Source organism: Pezoporus occidentalis, unplaced genomic scaffold, assembly GCF_034315485.1.
Source record: "Pezoporus occidentalis ecotype Australia unplaced genomic scaffold, CSIRO_AGI_Poc_V1 ctg106, whole genome shotgun sequence".
In the NCBI taxonomy this organism is placed as follows: domain Eukaryota; kingdom Metazoa; phylum Chordata; class Aves; order Psittaciformes; family Psittacidae; genus Pezoporus; species Pezoporus occidentalis.
Window position 1 is genome coordinate 309,482 of NW_026912843.1, and position 20,213 is coordinate 329,694.

At 40.3% G+C, this 20,213-nt stretch overlaps 1 protein-coding gene across 2 annotated transcripts in view; it reads left to right on the plus strand.

Annotated features, from left to right (window-relative positions):
* Nucleotides 1-20,213, plus strand: part of ATP2B2 (ATPase plasma membrane Ca2+ transporting 2) — a 309,277-nt gene that overhangs the window by 20,592 nt on the left and 268,472 nt on the right. Inside the window, exon 2 of one of the 2 annotated variants that reach the window (XM_062620069.1) lies at nucleotides 15,573-15,677. The gene's annotated coding sequence lies outside the window, so the exon portion shown is untranslated. Of the gene's footprint in view, nucleotides 1-15,561; nucleotides 15,678-20,213 lie in introns of those variants that run through there. The other variant, XM_062620078.1, reaches the window with a different exon arrangement.

Consider the following 20,213-nt stretch of genomic DNA (forward strand, 5'->3'; position numbering starts at 1 on the left):
GGAAGAAAGCTCATTTTGATTTTATGTATTATTACAGAGCAGAGGAGCAAGCAAGGCTTCATTAGTTCAGCTAGTCACAGAGCCTGGCTCTTGATTTCTTCCAGCTTTTAGTTGTATAACCATTCTACATTCATAATTTATATTTCCCTAGGAATAGCTTCTTCTCAACTGCCTGTCATTACTGGCATTCTTCTCTGCCTGATCTGTTAACTTCGTTTTACTTCATTTATCTGAACTATTGTTGCTGTTGCAGCAGTATGGAGTGCTTCATATCCTAAGAAGCAGGAGCCATGGAAGGTCTGTAGCTTCCCTAACCATACCGGAAATCAGTTATGTTGAAAACTTGGATTTTGTCTTGCAATCTCATATATCTTTTATTTTTCCAGATTTCCTATTATCTTATACATGGTGCCTAGAGAACACACCGGCCTTTAATTGCAAAGGCTTATTTTCTGTGCAAGTTTTGATTTCTTTAAAGAGTCTAACATTATTCTTGTCTACCAAACAACTTCTTGTTTTTGTAGTGTCCACTTAATGCTTTTCAATAGTAAGGAAAAAATGAGAAGCCTTGTTATTCTTCATTCCTTTCACACAGATATTTAGTACTTCTTTTAACAAACCTGATTTGATTTTTTTTTTTATTTAAAATAGTTTAATGTTGTGACATGTTTTAATGAAAAAAAAAAGCAACAAACTTTAGACTGTTATTTATGGATTCATTATTTTTTCTTTACTTAAAGAAACAGGAGTGTGTTTTTGCAGTTGTGTTCCTGATGCAGAGGCAGTACCTGTGTATTGAGCATGGTTCCAGTCATTCTTAGGGAGCTGCTGTGAGATTTTTGTTTGCTTGGTTCACACTTTATTTTAGTGACAGAAGGGCATTGACTGCATTTCTGCTTCACCCACTGAACAACCCCCTGATTTCTGCATGTTGGCATCTTTTGACATCCCATGCATTTTCTATATTGTGTGCTGTAATGGTCTTTGTGAGTTTGCTGGGGTATTCCAATGTGTGGTAAGTCTGTTGCTTGACAAGCTGATGTTTGTCTTTTATGTTGTTCAATCTTCACTTGCTTAAACTGTCCTGATCCTTTTTTCCATGTTCCAGTCTATTGTTTTGTCATGGTGTTTAATGAAGTATTCCTGAGTTTTATATTCAACCTTTTTAGTGAATTTTACCTCTGTTTAGCAGTTCACTTACAACAACTGCTGGCATTTTGTGGTAATTTCAAAGAAGCTTTAGACATTTTTTAAGTACCTCTTGATTAACTTTCACATACACAAACATTTTTTTTTTAATAGATTAAAATGTAGGTGTAGGGTTTCTGTGCAGTTGAGACCCTGTGATGGGCCAAAGAGAGTAACATAGTTCAGCTGAGATGGTAAATCCCTCTGCTTGTACCTGGGGGTTAGAATAAGAAATTTGGGAATTCATTGAAATTGTAATCAGTGCTTATTTGGGCCTGAAAACCTTCAGATATCCAGCAATTAGGTTCCTAAGTCCTACTGAAAGCTAGTGGTGTTTAATTCTGCAATGAAAAGGTGGCTATGCTTCATTTGGTTTTTAAAAGTACACCCTAAGCCTCTAGTTCAGTTTCCCCATGTCATAGTTCAACGCCAGCTGACAACTAAGTCCCAGGCAGCTGCTCGCTCGCTCCCCCACTGCCCCCATGGGATGGGGAGGAGAATCAGGGCAAAGGTAAAATCCCATGGGTTGAGATAAGAACAGCTTAATAATTGAAATAAACTGTGATCATAATTGTACTGAAAAGAAAAAAAGGGAGAGGAATAAAACTAAAGAATGTGAAGTGATGCGTGCACAATATCTCCCCAGCACATCCCCATGCAGCGATCGCTTCCCCCGGCCATCCCCCAGTGTCCATATTGATCCCGGTGCTTTGTGATCTGGAATACCCCTCTTGCCTGTTCAGGTCAGTGTCCTAGCTCTGCTCCCTTCTGCCTCCTTGTGCCCCTCCTCACTGGCAGAGCCTGAGACACTGAGAAGTCCTTGGTTAGGGTCAGCTCTGCTGAGCAACAACTCAAACATCAACTTTATTCTCAGTCCAAATCTAAACCACAGCACTGTACCAACTACTGGCTTCTGTAAATGTTGATACCACTATCAGTATGCGAACCAGCAGAGCTTCTCAGCAGTAGAACAGCCATTCCAACAGGAGCTGCACAGCTTAAGGCTTTACCCTTTCTTTGATGAATGTCCCTGCCACCAGGTGCTTGGGTTACATGCCTGTTTCTGATTCTCAGCTTAGCCATGGGTTTCTTTTTGTAATGGCATATCAGGTGCATGTTCCTTTCAGATGACAGCCCTATATATACAAAAACTACCTTACATCCATTCTGCAGTCATTTTCCATTTTCTTACTTTGTGTTTGTTTCTCTCATGAAGCCCATTGCAATAGTGTACAAATTATTTGGCCTTAGCAGACATCAGGACATAAGAAATAGTCCAATTTCAGGTCTTTAAGGTATATTTTGATATACTGTTTCAAGCAATCCTCTTCTGAAAGTGGTATTATTTCACGTAACATAGGTTTGGGGTCATGTGAGGTTCTTCTTGTCCTTTATTATCCTTTCCTAATTTAGTTCCACCTTTGTCACCTATGTCCCAAAGCCAACTCACAGCAGCCCTGTGCTCCACTTCCATAAACTTTATTTTTATATTTAATAAAACTTCCTACCCAGAAAGGAATCTTCAATGCACTTTGACCTACCTGCGTTACTGCTACCTGTGCCTGTGTAATCATTCACTAATAGTAGTAAATTAGAAAGTAATTGTTGAGAATACTTGCTCCGTGAGCAGGGAAATCACTTTTGACAGCTCAAATATACATTAAACCTTAAGGCAAACAAAGAAAAAACCTGAATATATGGAGAAAGGCTTTTCCTTTCTTCCCAGTACTGTCAGGGAGGTTGATGGGGGCAAAGTACAGCTGAAGACTACAATTAGATGGCAAGATGCTTTATGTTGCCTAAAGCACATGTAGGATTTGCTAATTAAAAAGCAGTCAGTTGAACTATATTTCTAGAAAGCCAGGAAATCCATTCAGCAGCCAGAAGGAATTTCTGTGTCCATAATCTGGAGTGGCAGTTGGTTTAATTTTCCTAACTGATCATAGTGAGTTTCTGTTTTATTTTGTACCCCTCTCTTACTTAGAACATTCTGATTTAGGAGTCCTGCAGGCTACAAATCCCGTTTTTGATGATTGTTTTTTCCCTTTGTTCCTTTCCTTCCTTCTGCTCCCTTTCCTTTCCAAACTGCGGCTCCTGCCTGGGCAGGTGTCTGGCCAAAAGAGTTCCTGCCATCTGGCCCAGCCTCTCTGCTGGGAAGTGTCAGCTTGGAGCTTTTCTCCCTTGCTTACTGCCTCTGAATTTTCTGCTCATTTTGGCATTCATTATTCACCAAATTCACTGTGTTGTTTGGTTGTCTCAATATACAGTGTGCATGAAAAGCACTAGGTAGAACAGAGCTCTATGTTCTTCCTCCTCTGTCTTCCCTCTTATCCTAATCCACATCAGGGTCTGGTTGCTACTGATATGTCATCTCTCCAATGGGAATTAGCTAGCACCATGTATTGCAATTATATTTAGATTCAAGATGACTGCAGAGCTCTCTATTTTTTCTTTGAAAAGATGCAAAGAAAACAAAATCCAGACAAGCCATTATTTTTCAATTAAGATTTTATTATTTTTTTTCATATCATTCCCAACACATTTTTGCATTTTCAGATGTTTGGTTAGTTGCTGAATTTTCTGATAAACAAACTAAGCACTGCTTTATCTCCAGAAAGGTTGTTCCTCTCATTGTGCAATTAGGTGGCTATGTCAATTCATTCTGTTTTTCAGATATATTTGTAGGTTGGTTTTAATTCCTGCTCCAGGACCTTGATGTTGAAAAATTAGGAGCATATTAAAAAATAATTCTTGCATTAAATTAGTTTAACAGGGATTTGAAGACACTCTTCTGAATAGTAATATGAGTGTTTCAAGATGTAATCCTAGGCTTAGGACTGAGGCTGACTCGTGGCTACAGGCGTTCAGAATTGATAGTACAAGGTATTAGCTGTGCCTTTGGCCAAGTGGAGTGCCAGCAGTGAGGTCTGTGCCTTTTCCACACAGCTCTGCCCACAAATCTCAATCCTTGGTTGCTTGTGGACTGCAGTGGCACAGAGTACCAGAATGTTTAACTGCTTTAATTGACTAAGAGCAATGAGTTTTTACTGGACCTGTTTTCTTGAAGCATTTGTGTTAGAAATGAATAATACATAGTATGTACTTCAGGAATTCTCATGCCGTTGAAAATTGGGGAGTAACGTGATTGTCTAATCATCCTTTTAGGTATTTGTCCTGTCTTTCTGAGTTACCTACCCTTCGGTGGTACTCACAAAATATGTGTAATACCTTGGACTGTAGCTATAGCCATCAGTCATTTCCAAAGGAGGATTTTTAGTGTAGTGCTTATCTGTCATTTACAAAGAGCTGCTGCCATTGCTAGCTGTCACTGTTACGTGAAATCAGTCTTTTCTGGGTCAGAACTTTGATTTCAGTATAGAATTTGGGGCAATAAAAGATGATGGAAAGAGGCTGCTAGTGAATATAAAATGTTGGGCTCCAGAGCCACTCTTGGTGTTGTGATGATCTTGCTCAGGAATGGGGTTTCCCAGAGATGGCTTCATTTCAGCTTTGTCTGCCAGCCAAATGGCTGCCTTGTGTCTGTACTGTCACCAGAGAAGACTTCATTCACAGAGTTCCCATTTTTTCTTCCTGGGTATATATCCATTCCAGAGAAATGTAGGTCTGACAGCTCAGTGTCAAAACTTACTCTGTAAGGAAATGGGGCTGCTTAAAGAATTAGGAACGAGACCTTGAACTGCTTTTGGAGTTGCCTGTGAGATACTTGATACATACCTGCTGTGTCGCAGTGAAGTAAAGCTTTAAGAAAGCAGGTAGGCACAGTTTGTGCCATCCTGAGCTGGTGGATCATCTTCACCTTATCCTTCAGCTGTAGTGGAATGGTGAGCAGGGTAATCACAGTGCCCAGAAAGCTGGCCAAGTAGCTGCAATTCCCAGGAAGCTGGAGGTGAAGGGAGTGTCGGGTGGGAAATGGCAGTGTTTGCAGCTTGTGTTGCTATAGCGAGTGGATGTTTTGTGTGCCAGCTTGAAGTAAACTTAATGTGATAGTTAGGTTGGTTATCTTCACATCTGCGCCCTGCAAACGCAGACCTGCTGTGCACAGCGCTTCTCTGTGCCTTGTGTCGGGAGCTCAGAAGCCTCGTAGCCATGCTTGTACTGCCTGGGGGGGCATGGCTTGGGGGAGCTGCATTGTGGCTGTTGAGGCTTTGTGAAGTGCTGCCAACACACCAGTCATTCACACTGTCAATGCAAAAATAGTAAGGGCTGTGAGATCTGCTTTGCCTAATTCTGCACCGAGTGGGTGCATCTGGGCTATGGGAGCTCTGAGCTACAGCAGTCACCAAACTGAGCTTCGTGTTTTATGGGCAGTGTTTGGATGCTGCTGCTTTTAATCTTTTTCCTTCAGGAACAAGGTCAAGATGGTTCTTTTTTCATTTGCTCCAGTATTAGGTTTCTTTGCCCCATTTATAGCAAACCCTTGAGGACATAAGCGCATAAGGAAATCCTGCAGGATATGGAAGCTGCTTTTTTAATTCTAGGTGCTAATTTTAAAGGAAGAGACATTTGGGCAGTATTATTACTTGCGTACTTTAAGCACTAGAAATACGGAACAGTCTTTTGTGTTTCAGAGGCGAATAAAATTTGCCTTTTTTTCCCCGTGAGCTAGTTTGAATTAGTTGGAAAGAAATAAAACTGCTATTTCTGACTGATTCATTTTGGCTTAGGAAGCCTATTCCAAAGCTTAATAATTCCGAGTGGGGAATAGACTGTCATTTTGCATGCAATATCTAAATTATTATTGATTATAATATCCAAGCCAAGGTGATGAGCTTTATGTAGGCCAGTATCTAGCAATCTGCATCATCTAGCTACTGCATCTGAGTAGCTTTTGTTTTATTGGTGTCTTTGAGTAGTAGTCTGAAGGAAAAACAAGTTTGCAAGTTGCCTGCTAGAGAGCAGATGGTGATGGCTGTAAAGAAGCAGGAGACTAAGAAACTTTAACCTGACAGAGGGGAGACTGGGATGAGCTCTTAGGCAGAAGCTCTTCCCTGTGAGGGTGCTGAGGAGCTGGCACAGGGTGCCCAGAGGAGCTGTGGCTGCCCCATCCCTGGCAGTGTTCAAGGCCAGGTTGGACGCAGGGGCTTGGAGCAACCTGCTCTACTGGAAGGGGTCCCTGCCTGTGGCAGGGGTTGGAAATAGAGAAGCTTTAAGGTCTCTTCCAACACAAACCAGTCTGGGATCCTGTGAATACTTCTCCTTATTTTCAGAGATCAAAAGCAAAAATGTAACAACTTCTTACATTGTGAAGCAAATAGGGTTAGTCAGAAGCTGTACATATATTAGAATAATTAAAAAAAAATGCAACAAATAATTAGAAACAGTTCAAAAAATTATTTTCACAGTGAAGAGTTTGTTCCTAAGAGCTCATCTCGGTCTCCCCTCTGTCAGTTTAAAGCCATTCCCCCATGTCGTGTCCCTGCCTGCCCTTGTAAAAAGTCCCTCTCCAGCTGTTGCAGCATCTCTGTGGCCTCCTCTGGCCTTGCTCTGACAGCTCCACTTCCCTCTTGTGTTGCTGCCCCAGAGCTGGATCAGGACTGCAGGGGGGTCTCCCCGTAGCACAGCAGAGGAGGAGAATCCCCTCCCTTGACCTGCCACTCACGCTCTGGGGGTGCAGCCCAGGACATGACGGGATTCTGAGCCCCAAGCGCACATGGCTGGGTCATTCTTACAGTCACATTTACCTGTGGTAGAAGACAGTGCTGAAAGTCCTTGTCTTCCTTCCACCACTGAATGCTTGCTGTGAGGGTTCATGTATCTGCTTTTCTCCTTAAGTGTTTTCTCTCTTTTACCTTCCTTTAAATATGCAAGATGCTCGCTTGACAAAGACTAGTGTCACTCTAGCCTGAAGAGTGTAGGTGTGTCATTGTGCTGGCTCCCATTCCCAGCTGCAAGAACTTTTTCTATTGAGTCATTATCTTGTTTTCCCAACTGCTCTTTCCTTGGTTGCTATAAGTTCCAGAACCACAACAGTACAAGGTAGGGTTAGCAGCACAGGGCATTAAACAGCACCATATGTACATAGTTTCAGTTTCACCCTTTACCTGTTGAAGCAAGTGTCTTTAAGTCCTGTGAGCTCCTGAGATGTTTTTCCATGAGCCAAATACACCTTTGAAATGCCATACTACAGGGCAGCTGAGGATTCAGGAGGAGTCATAAGCTGCTGCTACTGTCAGAGGAAAGATAGGGCTAGTCTTGTGCACTCTGTCATGGGTTTGTCCACCCATGGGAAGCAGCTTCTGGCTTTCCCTAGGTCAGAAGCTTGTAACAGGCCTTTATTTGGGAATTAGAAGTGTGATTTGATATCCCTTTTCTCTCTGTCCTTGGCATACCATGGGTAATGTTAATCGTGCATAGTTTGGATAATTTCTTTGTGCATGTATTTCTTATTAATCTTCTTGCATAAAATTCCTGCAGTATTTATGGCATTATCATGTATCGGTTCCACTTCAGTCACACTGAGCATGAAGGTTAATCCAGATTCCAAAAGCAAGGAAATGCCAAGAAAAAAAATTGCCATTTACAACAGAATTCTCTATTCAAATTATTTATTTCATCCAAGCGTGAAGCAGGATTAAAAGTGATGTTGCTTAAAAGTAATGTTGCAGCTGGCTGCTCAAATAGTGCCTTGGTAAGATTAATAACAGCCCAGCTGATCAAGCAGTGCCTTCTGGGCATGTGGTCCCTGATGCAGGATGGGCTCCTTCAAATCTCTTCAGGTTGAAAGTTTGTATAAGTGAAGTTCCCATTCTTACATCTAATAGCTGTTGGAGTTTTTGGTGTGGTGTTTTATTGATTGATTTGGTGGGTTTTTCTAATCCTGTGTTAAGTTTGTTATGCAAGTGGAGGTGATTACGTTTGTACATCTTCATCAGGGGCTGTAGGGATAGGATAAGGGGTGGTGGGTTTAAATTTAAAACAGAGGAAGTTCAGGTTAGATATAAGAACAAAGCTCTTTACTGTGAGAGTGGTGAGGCGCTAGAGCAGGTTGCCCAAGGAAGTGATAGATGCTTCATCCAGTGCTCAAGGCCATGTTGAACAGAGCTTGGGCGACATGGTTTAGTGTGAGGCATCCCTACCCATGGCAGGGGGTTGGAACTGGATGATCTTAAGGTCCTTTCCAACCCAAACCATTCTCTAATTCTATGATGGACTGGGAGAAAGGCCAAGGTGCTCCTTGGAAATGCCTGTGGTACAGTAAGTGAAGGCCAACAGGTGACCCTCCTACTCATCGCAAAGACAGTTAATTTGTGCAGTGCAGCACATGATGAATCTGTCTTACACATTGTGGTATGAGCTGATGGCTGGATCCCAGCTCCCTGCTCTGCGCTTGGGCTTTTGGTGTTCATTAGGAGCCCAGAAACAAAGCTTTGTTTCTTTCATCTTTGCTTCTTTTCCTCATTTTAAATGTATTAAGGGAGTTTTCCTCCAGGATTTTACCTCTGTTAATTCCATATATATTTGAATATTGTTTCTTCCAACTTAATTTTTTCCAGTACCTAAATCAAAATGACCCCATTATAAACTTAGAGTCAGTTTGATAATGTAACAACTTAAGAGTATTATATAAACATGTTTCTTGCAAGAAAATTTGTTTTAAATGAGACCGTGTGCACACGTTAATGGGAAATATTTGTCACACTTTTGCTTTTCTGCCATTTTTTGTATGTTGCAATAGTTATTAACAGCATCCTTAGAAACCTCTCTGATGAGAGAGTATAGAACGGGGTTTTTTAATGCCATAACTGAAGTTACAATTTTAAATGTCTTGGATGTGATTCCAAACAAAGGTGAATGAGAGTGTGGTCCCTAATTGAGTACATGGCTGTCGTTACACTGAGGGACTTTGCTGATGTTATATAAACCACTAGAGCCAAAACTCCATCAGTTGATAAATTATATAAATCAGTACATAGGAGCTCTTCCTTGTGGAGCTTCTTCTGGGGAACTTGATAGATCTAAATCTTATTTTGATTTCATTCCTTGGTCTTTGGCAAGGTTGCAAAACTCGCACCTTTTTCCTGCAGTAAACCAGGGAGGGTGGTACTTTTTGAAGTGTTAAAATTGTGAATTCTAACAGGTTTAAAGTAATCTTTGTGACCTTCCAACATGACACTGCATATTGTTTATCCTGTAAATCATCTTTCCATGGAGGATCTGCTTTGTAAGCAATATTTGCTGATGCTCAGGGTCCCCAATCCTTCTGGAGATTTAGCTTTGGGGATTGTTTAGCTGTCAGCTAAAATATTACTTCACCATCAAGTGGTGACTGCTGTGTGAGGGTACATATGCGACTGTTTTCTGCTATGTGTGGTCATGCCCTGAGATTTTGCATATGAAATGGAAGGGATGCTTTCCCAGGAAAGGCCAACTTCCACAGTCATCCCAGAACATCACTTTTGTGTGGAAACGGGTAGTTTGGAGATCACCCATTGGAGCCATAGTGGTAGGGCTGCTTTTTATGCGTGTGTTGAATTTCATCTGGCACTTTAATATCCAGTTGGAGCCTTGAAAGGTCTTTTCGCACGTTCCCCTCAATATTTTGCCATGAATACCTTTGCATCTTCACTTGGCTTTGCCATGTTGCTGCCTGCTCCTTTTTCTGGTTAACATGGGAACATGCAGAGACTTCCCAAAGGGCTCTGCTGGTGACCTGCTGCCAGCAGGAGAACCAAACACTTACTCCTGCTCCTGACCCCATCTTTTAATCAGATTTTTCTTAAAAGCAAAGGCTTTCTAGATTATCTTGTAGTGGCTTCATTTGCATATGACTCTCTTTGTGGAAGGAGTTTTTGAAGCCTACGAATATCCATTGGGTTTTGATAATACCAACGTACATAGGTCCGGCGACTCTCCCTCATGCACATGCATGCAGCAGGTTTGTGAGGCATGACTTCCCTTTACAGCAAAGGAAAAGCAACTCTTCTCCTTAATGAAAGGTGTAGATTTAATAATTCTTTTTGAATTTTCCTGGCAGAGGTGCCAGGATTACTGGTCTGTATTACCCAGATAGCTTCTGTCATCTTAAAAAACTGGAAAGGAACAGCACCCTACCCTGCTCTGCTGCCATAGCCTATGTGCCTGGGAAGAACCTTTCCTTTTGCCTATTACATGGCAAGTCACTGCTTGTGTGCAGCACCTCGCTTTATACGCAGCTTGCTAGTGGCATGTTACACACAAACGTGTGCTTATAAAATCATTACTGAAGCCAAAATGAAGCTGCAAGCTTCAAAATATCTTCAATTTGCTGGGTTTAATCTTTTGCATTTTATGCTCTGATACCTAAAATACTGTTTGAGTTTTCATCTCCCAAATCCTCCTCCTCCTATTTCTTTTTCATCCTGCTTTTACATGCAATACTTCCTTCTGATTGCTATTTTTTAACCAAGTTTCTGCCCAGATGGAGCGTTTTGCATGTTCTTAACTGTCAGGTTTTATTGTCCAGGATTTTGAACAGCAAGGTCAGTCCATGAGAAGTTCTGTTACTCCTAATAAAGGACTGGTGGCACTTATGTTCTTTTTATTTGGTTTCCTGAAATAAATCGGGTGTATGTACTCTCTCAGTAAGGTTGATTTTTATAGAGTAAGTGCTTTAGAAAGTGTTCTTGAACGTTGAAGAGGGTTATATATATTTATTTTTTTAATACGAACACAAACTCAATTGTCTGAGTCTGGGATGAGTTCACAGTACTCTCTAGGATAAGATGTTATTTTGATGAAGACCTCAAGAATAAGTGCTCAGCTATATGGCACTGGCTCATTCTGCATGGGTAATTTTTGGGTTTATGCGTTTTCTTACTGTTTCATTAGGCAAAGAAAAAAGCCATAAAATCATTTAATGTCATTTTCCCTCCAGTTATTAATACTTGTATACTTAGTACTTTCTTGTGAGCATTGTATTGAGGTATAGATTTAAGTTGGCATGATAATCTTAGCACTATGGATTAGAAGGAGATGGCATGTTAGAAAGTACTCAACAGCCAACAGAGCCTTCGTTGCTTAATCCGGGGCAGTAAATGCACGTTGGACTAATTCTGTAAATTGATTGTAGAATTGTGTAGGTTTGTGAGTTTGAGACTTTTCTCTTATAATCTAAAAATCATAAAACCTGGAAAAATCCATGTTACCCATGCTGGTGGAGGTATGACCTACTAGATGTTTTCTGTAACTTTAAAGGAAAACATGTTTCAAATCTATTGACTTCTACTAGGTGTGCGGCTAGGACACAATTATATGGAGGTGTTCTAACCTTGATGCTTGATTACTTCAGATCACATCAGTTTCGTTATTACTGCTGGCTGACAGCTTGATATGGCTGAGGCAAAATGATTTGGTGACCTTAGTCCCATTTCTCTTGGTCCATTTGTCAGTCAGTTGATTCTGTTCTTGCTCTTCCCAGAGAAGCACCCAATGGTTGGAAGGAAAGCAGATGAGTAGACTTGGAATGACCAGAGATGAGGGAAGTTTCCATTCTGCTTCTGTTCAAGAGTCTGAATCACTTCCACATGAGTGTCTAAATGCCTCAGTATTTTGTGATGCATTCTTGCTATGTAAAACTCTCTGGGAAAGGGTCATGGCCTGTTCAATGCCACAGGCTTTTTTTAGGGAATTTCTCAGTTGAAGCCTTCTAAGTAGAGCCATTCCTAAGCACTGAATGTCCTGTAAGGCTACTTTTGCCATGCAGTTTGACTAGAAAATTAAATAGGTGATGTGGAAGGAAACACAGATAATAAAGGAGAAGCTCATTATAGACAAAAAATACATTTGTGTATTGTTACAACTAGTAGTAGGCGTTACTATGTAATCACAGCATGATGTGCATTGTGTTCTGTTATGTATTTTTTCAGTGCTTTAATTTTAGTTAACCACAGCTTAGGTTTCTGGATTTGAGACTATGCTTTGCTAGTACAGTATGAACTTAGTCAAAAGAAAATTCCTTCTTGAAAGAGCCTCCAATCTAATTTAGATTTTAGCTGTCTTTCCTTTAAAATATTCAGTTAGTGTATACTCACTGGGGAAAGAGTGCTCGCTTTTAATTCTGATAGTGATTGAATTCTGCAATTAAAAATTGAATAAGCAAGCTACTTTGTTTCAGTGGGTGAAGAAAATTTTATAACTCGGCTGTTTATTTAGCAGTTTAATTTTTTTGTGCCCTCCTGAGTAACACGGGCTCATCCCTTCCTTTTTCTCCTGCAAAGTGTGGGTGGGTGGGGGTTGTTTGGGTTTGTATTTTATTTTTTATTCTTTGTTCTTTATTATTATTATTCAATATGCTTAATATTATTTAATTTCAGTACTCTGAAGTATTTGAATTGAAGAGTCCCAAATAAAAATCTCTTTTGGGGCAGGAAGCTTTCTTGATAACTTTGATAACATCTACTTTCTAATGGCAAATCAGCTTTCAAGCTAGTAGGTGCCATTAAAGCAAAAAAAGTTGTCTTTTGTATCAAAATACAACTCCAAAATGGTGGTAGTTACTAAGTTAACACTTTCTACCCAACTGTGGGAGCACTAGCATCTTCGAGAGATTCCAATTTTGGTTCTTACCTATGCTTGACATTTAATGCGCTTGACATCCTGATTATTTTACACCTACCTAATTTCTTCCAGCTCAAGGGATAAGGACAATATTTTAAACAGTTGTGAAGTGTAGCTGTATGTTGTTAAGCAGGTGCCACACTACAAATGGGAGGAAAATGTCCCTAAACTATTCCTAGAATCACGGTTTTCAGGTGGTCTGTTTCAGGTTCCGCTAGAATTGTTCATCAGTTTGTTCAGCTGTGCAACTTGTTTATCTGCTTTGTTACCAGGAGGGTAAAGCCTCACTAATACTTCATGTCCTTTGATTTACCTGTATGTATCTGTGGGAATATAGATGCATATAGAATACATAATGCTGGACTGCAGGCTTACATTGTGTCCTTTGTGATCTAGGGGTGAGGCATTACAGTGACAGATTTCGGAGTGGTTACTGAAGGCTTCTATCTTTCCTAAAGTTTGAATTCAAATGACATTGTAAAGAAACATATTCTGTATAGAATGCAGCCCACTGAGCCAAGCTCATCTGTCTGTAGCACACATTTACTGCTTGTATGGTCTGTCTTAGAAGCACTGTCCTTTGTCTTGGTTTACAGATAATTAGGGTATAACATGAGGAATTAAAATATCATGGAGAAAAAAAGAAAAAGACCTGATGTATTGTAAGCATACCTTGAGTAAAGTCTTTTCTCTCTCTTTGCAGAATAATTTTATTAGCCACCTTTGTTGAGTTGTAGTCCATGTTAAATACATAATTCCCTGCAGTCATGTCAGACACGAGACTCTTTCAGAAAGGGTAAAATGGGTATTGTAGGAAGAGGAAGCAAAGGGGAGATGGTGGGACAACCAAGCTCTTTTGAGAAGTACAGCTGATGGGCACAGCTTTCGTGTTTCAGCTACTGGAGATTATGTGTAGTATTTAACTATCGCAACTGTAAATTGACTTACATGAAGAGCCATGAAAAGCTGTTACAATACTTTATTTTACAGATAGTTTTGCAGGGACATTTTAAGTACTTGCCTAAGTCCTCACAAAACAATTACCATGGCCCAGCGAAGGGACCTTGAAGCAGCCCTGAGTGGGTTATAGGAATGATTTTGAAATGTCTTTATTTCACAATCTTGCCACCTGGTGGTATACTCTGGCAATAAAACCATGGTTAGAAACCTCTTCTGAGAGTCATTGAATTTGGTAGGCAAGATCTGAAGAGCTGAATTTAAGACTGGATTATAAAGTAGGTTGTTGGGTTTTAGTGTGCAAGTCAGTGTGGTTTTCCTCCATTCTGTCAGTATCCCATGTTAGGTACAGGACAAGGTTGTGCATGTCTTTGCATTGAATGTGCCTGTTTCCCTCCCCACACTGATTTCTAAAGACATGAGGGAAGAGAAGTATTCATATGGTTCTGGAACACTGAGTCATGGCACAAAGTAAATTTCAGATACAGTATAAAAGGACTGGTGTCCATAGCTTGGAATTCCCAGGTAAAATAATGCAAACTGAATTTATGGTAAGAACACTTCTAGGCTGTTGTTATCCCTAAGACAAGTACTACACAGCCAAGCAATACAGAATTTAAATGGATTCAGATAGTGTAAACTTTGATTCAGGCACAAGGTGGAGACTGAGTGAAGTCACTGATGAGCAGGAATGTGGCACTTTCAAAACCTAGTAGCAGGGGTCTGGGGGAAGCTTGCTCCTTTGTGCTAACCTAGGGTGAAGCAGATGTGGTCTTACTAGCATCTGTGGGAAGCCCTCATCTATAATACAAGATGTTTTCACATAGTGTTCAAACAGCATTAAACAAGCCAGTTTTTGCGAGATGGATCCAAGCGTGTTTTACTGAGGGGTATGATGGACTGATCATTAGCTAGGATTTAGAAGTCAGAAGTGGATGTTTTCTCTACCAAGAACATCGCCTCTGGCTGTGCCATATGCTACTGTTTAACACGAGTAACTGAGTAAAATTCTGAGTTGGGTCAAAAATGGCATCACACTGGAGCACCATGTTCCCTTTTAATACAAACATACGACAATTTTACTATTTCTTCTTATCTTTCTTAATGGTATAGCGTTGATGTGTTTGCACATGGGAATCCTCATCAGGACCTTTCTTTCTGGCAGAACTGCTGCCTGTGATTTTAGTGCACCTCCTTGAGTATCTATTATGAAATAAGTCACAATGTCATTTATTCATGATGACATCATATGGTGACCTTAAGACCACTCAGTTACTCACTTCCAGGTTCTTATGCCATGCAATGAACACTAGGGGAATCTCTGCTGTCTGCCACCTTTCCTCTCGCACCCAGATACATACACACACACACACACACCAGCCCTTGTGGTTAATGTTCTGTATTTGTCCTGTTAGTACTGAATATTAATAATGTCGAGTGGCTGTTCTAGAGCAGCCCGAAATGCTGAAGGTTTAGACTTATTTTCTTCAGGGTGCTAGCTATTTTTAAAGATGATGGGAATTGCAGCCATTTGAAAGTCTCCAAAGGGCTGTGTGCATTAAAAATACCATTTATTTACATCCACGAGAGGCCAGAGGGCTACAGCACTGACAAATGGCCAAAAGCAAGAGCTGGTTGGGAATGAAGCTCATAGTTCTGAGCTATTAATACAGATCTTTGGTCACAGAGTTAGAACTTTTTAATCACATTATTTTACTGCAAAATGTCTGTAACTATTTATGACACTGGATGTTTGCTCTTGGATCTGTTTCTTTTGTGGGGTATCCTTTAGATCAATCCTTGTTTGTTCTGTTAATTTGCTTAATTCTCTGGAGTTTGTCAAGTCTAATTATCGCTTTTCTTTCTTCCAGTTTTGAAATCGAGATTGATTATCCAACACAAAAAGACCCAGCTGGTTCTATGACTTGGAACCCTGTTTATGAAGCACTCATTCGTTTTCACAAGACAACAGCACTGTAAGTTTTTTCTTTTTCTCCCCAAAATGAATAATCTACTGTTGTAACTTAATGGAACTTGTCAAAAATAGAAAATTCCTGAGGAATTCAACTCTTATTGGTAAATATCATCTTGTTTTTTGGCTTAGTGACACCAGCCAAGAAGTTCTCTATTTGCTTTACTGTGTGTGACTATTAAGAGATTTCTTCCTCTTTCATACATTACAATGCTACATATGGTTTCACATCATTTAAGGAGAGCTTCCCTTGGTATGAAAGACCAATCTGCTTTCTCTTTACCTTGTGTTGTATGAAGGGTGGGGGTGGTGAATGTGACAAATGTGTGTTCTGGGTAGCACTGATGATGGCTGTGTAAGGGACATTGCTGAAATCCAGGGCAGGCGCTGTAACGTGAGTGCAGGAGGAGTGCACTGTCAGGTATGGAGCAGCACCAACTTACTTAAAGCATTTTGGTTGTAACTGTACTAGCAGTCAGGTAGCTCATATTGGCTGAACTTTTTAACCATGTTAAAATGAAGTTGCTCAACTTGCTCTGAATGTGTGAGAATTCCATGGTTTTTTTTTTTTAAGTACAAGGAAAAAGCTGGTTTTTATTGTGGATTTTCTGTCAAATAATACGTGGTTCTAGTGATTTGCAAGTGGCAATATGATAAATGTGTACTCTGTATTTTCATTTAGTGCCTCTCTTGTTGAAGGTTTCTTAACCAAGAAGAGAAAATGAGGTACAATATTCAGACTACTATAGGAAAAGTGGTAATAGCACTCACTGCCTACTAAGTTAAGTTTGGGGCTTATGAAGTAGTAGAACCAACAAAGAAAAATTGATCAGTATTTATTCTTAACAGAGTTTAGTACAGTGAAGTATAAGATCACTTTTGATTTTTATGATTGCAAGATGTCTGGGCAAGTTTCTGCAATTAAGGCAGCTTTCCGTAGCGTAGAGCTTTCAGTTCTGCACAGCTGCTATGAAGAGGACTGTATGAACATGGTTTAGAATATTTGTTTACTTTTATACTGTATGGTAAAAACCTTAAAGTAACTGTTGTGTTCTGAAATTTCTAAAAAGCATTATGTGATGCAAAATGGCACTTGATCAGCTTTAATACATTCAAAATATTCAGTAATGCTTATGCGGATAGAAATTATTCAGAGATTTGTTCTCTTTTGTCACTAACACTTTCCAGATGAATTTCCACCAGGGTGATAAGTGTGTAGTTCTCCTACATGTAAATGTTTGATAGACTTTTTAAACTAAATCTAATCTAACTTCTGTCAAAATGTTCTACTTAGTGCCTGTATTTTTTTGATATAGAGCAGAATAAAACCATATTCATCATGACTGTGTGGGCAACTATAACATCGAGTTGAGCATTGCCTCATAGTGACATCAGTCTTTGGCTGCAGTAGGTTGGCACTGTTGCTTTAATGAAGGTTTGAATAGGTGCTATAAGCTGTGCAGACCAACTACTGTGCTTGTCTTTCAAAATACTAGAGATTCAAGCTTTGTTTTTCAAAAACTCTTAAAACAAGTAGTCTGTAATCTAGTTGTCAGACATTTGTCTGACAAGACATGTCTGCAAGAGGCTGAACAGCTGACTGACTTACTAGAGAGGGACTTAGTCATTCAGCTATTTAAGAAAAAAAGAAAAGCCTCCCCGAGGTTTTTGTACTTTTTCTTTTTTTCAGAGAAATAGGAAGAGGTCAAAATACCATCATCTTCTCTGTTCCTTAATGTAATACCCAGCGCTGTTAGTTTCCTTCGTAGAAGGCAAACTGCCAGGCACAGTCACACAATGGAGAATGCTTGTAAAAATAGAACACCCGTAAAACCCCAAACAAACCTTTGTAGGGAACACTCTGTGTTGAGCCTCTTAAACACTGCTCGAGGCACATGCAGTGGGCTCAGAGTCCAACTGTGTACCCAAAGTTCACTGTTGTTCAGTGTGCCTCTGAAGCAGCAGGAGGTTGCATGCACATAATGGGGTTAGATCCTGACACGAGACAGGAGGAGCAGTGCTTTGACCCGGGGATTTTGTCTGGGGAGGCCAGGAGCACACGAGGACTATTTCTTCACTAAGGTAACTGCAGCTCTTGTCCTCTCCTAAAGATGTTCATTCCTGTATGAAGTCCTTCACGGTTTTGTTTTGTCGTTCTCATGACTTTTCTAAGTTACTAAGGAGGATTTTTACTGAGGAAGATACACTTTGATGCTCTTCTCCCCTCTTTTCAGTTTGGCCTGCTGGTGTAGCTCCTTGCTGAGATCAGGCTTAGCTCTTTTTAGACAAAATACCAGTGTTGGTTTCTTTTTTTTTACCTTGTTATTACTAAAATGTGTATTTTGTTTTGTTTGTGGGTCTTGTTTAGCTGCTTTAAATTTGAAGTCTTTTTTGCCTGCTGTTATCCATGTTGGAGTTCCATTGACTTCACTGAATACTGTACTCTTGGCTGAACAAAGTAGGTAAATTCTGTTTGCTGTCAGTTTGATGATACAGTCATCTTCTGTATCCCATCCATTTTTCCCTGGGAGAATTCATCTGAGTCAGAAGTATTAACACCGTTCTCAAATGGGCATTTGGGACTTCCCAGCTTTTGCAGAGTGGTGTAATCCATCTCACTTCCTACATTTCTTCCCTAAGACAGAGTCTTTCAGAAAAGCCAGCGGAACTGGAGAAGAGTCAGACTGATGCAAGGTGTGACACCCCCCCGCTTCACCCTGCTCCTCTTGTCACCCTGACCATGTTGTGCCTCAGCTTGGCCTTGGGCTCCTTATGTCTTTGGTCCTTACTTGTCCCTGTAGTATTCTGAGACCCATGGTTTGAATTTTCTGGATTCTCAGTCATTCACACTGCCTATTTGGATGGACTGAGTGACTTATTCTTAGGTCTTGTTTTGGGTTCCTCAGTAATCTCTCTCTGCAGATGTCAGTGCTTCAGCACTGAGTGAAGTGATGCTTTGCTTTTTATGTATGCAAGAAACACATGGTCTGCAGCCAGCTACTTACACTCACAAAATACTTAAGAATATGTTGAAATGCAAGGTCTTACAGAAAATGCAAATGCATTACTTACTACTTTTCCTTTGATTCTCATGATAGATTTTTGGAGAGTGCTCTAAGGCTTTTTTTTTTTTTTTTTTGGTGCTATCACTACTTTGCCTTCATGCTTATGCTAATTTTCTTTCTTTGCCAGAGCCCCATAACATTTGTTATCAGTAGCTACAATTTCCTGCCACCTGTGGTAGAATATATTTCTTCATTATGAGCTTTTTGCTGCTTCCTCAAGTTTTGTTTTAGATTAGCTTCCATGGAATTTTTACATATCATTTGCTTGTCCTGCAAAACTTAATCATCTGATAGATATGAAAATTGCTGCTTCTAGTTTATATTGGCCCAAATCCCTTAGTACCAGTGCCTGGTCCCAGTACTGGACTGGTACTAAATTTAGCACAAGGGAGTGTGATGGAAGACTGGGTTTCGTAGGGTTTGTTCTGCTTTGGGTTTGTGGTGGTGATGGCTTTTTTCCCTTCCCTTCCCTTAAAGTGAAAGAGCACTGAAAGCACCAAGGCTCAGTTCAGAGGGACTTCTCTGAACTGGGCTGGGATACAGAGGAAATCACAGCTTTATTCTAAATGTGGTGAACATCTTCTCAGTGTCATTTGCAGCAACTTCACATCTCTATTCCAGAAGCTATTGTACTTTTAAAGACCACTTAAAAAATGAGGATGTAAGCAGAGGTTTACCACATGGAATGATGTACTGTGAATCCTTTTGCACAAATCGGAATATATATATATATATATATATACACACACAAATTATGCCAACTACTGGCTTTAGAAATGGAAATGCGTATCTTGATGTTGTCCATTAAATGGACTTTTTCCATACTCAATTTAAAAAACCCTAACCTTTTATCACAGGAAGAGCTGTCCAATACCTTGTCTGTAGTAGGTAGTTTCTTTTCTCCGTCAGCATCATCTGGAGCAAGGTTAGAGTGTGTCAGAAAGAAGTAGGAGTGTATGTGCAGGCAAACATAAATTGTACTGGATTTCCAGCATCGAAAGAGGGACTTGACAACTACAGATGCAGAGCCTAAAAACTGTAGGAGGAAAGAGAAGGAATGGTTTTGTTTCTCTCTGCTGAATTCTGTTGCAGCAGCTGGTGTGAGCTACGTACCAGAGACGAAATGGTATTGTAGGTAAAACTGCTGCTGTCTGGCAACAGTAATTCATCTGATAGCTGCCAGTGAGGCTGCTGGAGAAACAACTGCTGACTAGTTGTGCCTAAGGAAGCGCAAAGAATAATTTTCTATCATCTTTATTGATATTTTTATCTTTACTTTCTATCTTAGCCCCTGGGACATAAATCACAATTTGAAGGGAGATGAGAACACATTAGTTTTTATAAACTGCTTGTATTAGGCAGGAGAAACCTGTTTATGAAATGGTCCATGATACTGCTGAAACAGTCATAAGAGAGACCTTGCTGGGTCCCTCCTGCGCCACTTCTTGTCACCTTCTGGGATGCTGGCCCTGCTC